At 39.0% G+C, this 1,719-nt stretch overlaps 1 non-coding gene across 1 annotated transcript; it reads right to left on the bottom strand.

The window, feature by feature from the left end:
- Positions 1–505: 505 nt before the first annotated feature.
- Positions 506–617, bottom strand: LOC114227278 (U6 spliceosomal RNA). Its single transcript, XR_003613329.2, has one exon. It is a non-coding gene; the product is annotated as a U6 spliceosomal RNA (small nuclear RNA).
- Between the last annotated feature and the right edge of the window lie 1,102 nt (positions 618–1,719).

The following is a 1,719-nucleotide window of genomic DNA, read 5'->3' as shown; positions in this document are numbered from 1 at the left end:
TTCTTTTCTTTATTGATTAAGGTATTACATATGTGTCCTTATCCCCCCATTGCCCTCCCACCCACCACCCACTCATGCCCTCACCCCCCTGGTGTCTGTGTCCATTGGTTAGGCTTATATGCATGCATACATGTCCTTTGGTTGGTCTCTTCCCCTTACCCCCGCCCTCCTCTACCTTCCCTCTGAGGTTTGATGGTCTGATCGATGCTTCTCTGTCTCTGGATCTGTTTTTGTTCATCAGTTTATGTTGTTCATTATATCCACAAATGAGTGAGATCATGTGATATTTATCTTTCTCTGACTGGCTTATTTTGCTTAGCATAATGCTCTCCAGTTCCATCCATGCTGTTGCAAATGGTAGGAATTCCTTCTTTTTTTACTGCAGCATAGTATTCCATTGTGTAGATGTACCACCGTTTTCTAATCCACTCATCTACTGATAGGCACTTAGGCTGTTTCCAAATCTTAGCTATGGTAAACTGTGCTGCTATGAACATAGGGTTGCATATATCCTTTCTGATTGGTGTTCACAAATTTGCATCTCATCTTTGCATAGAGGCCATGCTTATCTTCTTTGTTGCATTTCAATTTAATGTATGTGCTGCTGAGGCAAGTACTCTTTTGTTTGTTTGTTTGTTTTTAAGAAGGGGATCCCTTGCTATGTGTATGGTCTATTAGCAATACTATAAACTTCTTTAGTTTAGTCACATACACATTTCTTCCCTCTGTTGTTTTTCACACCCTTGACAACATCCGGCAAGGCAGTACATACATTAAAGCTGCTCTTGTTGAAGGGTGAGTGGATCTAGAGCTCTGGGAAACCTCAAGGGAGCCTCGGGCCTGGGGAAACACCTGTGACAACTCTGGGGTTAGTGAATGAGTTATTAACTGGAATTCTGAAGACTTAAGTTTTAGCTTTAGTTCTAACATCAAATCTGTATGTGTCACTGAGAGGGTTAATTGTCTCATCTGTAAAGCCAGGGTTTAGAACAGTGCTTCTCAATTTTGGCTGCGGATTAGAATCACCTGGGGAGCCTTTAAAATCCCGATGCTTAGGCTTCACTCTGTACCAATTAAATTAGAATCTCTGGGGTGTGACCCAGGCAACAGCATTTTTTAAAGCTCCCCAGTTGATTCCAATGTGCAATCAAGTTTCAAAACCTCCAAAGAATTTTTGAGCAATAACGTTCCACAGGTCCGTGGGTCTCTGCAGCTTGTTTTGGTGGATGCAGTTGAAATGTGCAAAATCTTTTTATTTATAGATAGTACTCAGGAGGAGGGATGACGGTGGACATAAAGATCGGAAATTAGGAAAAAAAGTTTCTTGATTATTCTAATAGCTCAGAGTGGGCAAAACACTTAACTTTGTTTTATTATAATGGGAACGATTTTAACTTTCTGCAAAATGAAGCTCTGAACTGAAAAATCATTATTTAAATGCCATGTTATTATTTTTCTACCAGTAATGACACCATTTGTTAATGTGATCAGCCAAGAATCACAACTAAATATTTTATTCACAAAATAAACAGAAAAGGCAGATTGACTACTGAAATGTAAAATATGGTTACTACCCCAAGACATATTGAAGCTACATGTTGATAGCAGTGGCAATCTCTTATACTGAGATGCTTCTTTAAAAGAACCTCTATCAAAAAGAAAAAAGAAAAGGCCACCCAGGATTACTGTATGTGCTTTTTATTGATTATGAAAAACTAT

This window comes from Eptesicus fuscus, chromosome 15 (assembly GCF_027574615.1).
Source record: "Eptesicus fuscus isolate TK198812 chromosome 15, DD_ASM_mEF_20220401, whole genome shotgun sequence".
NCBI lineage: Eukaryota > Metazoa > Chordata > Mammalia > Chiroptera > Vespertilionidae > Eptesicus > Eptesicus fuscus.
This window is presented reverse-complemented; position numbering and strand designations above follow the sequence as displayed.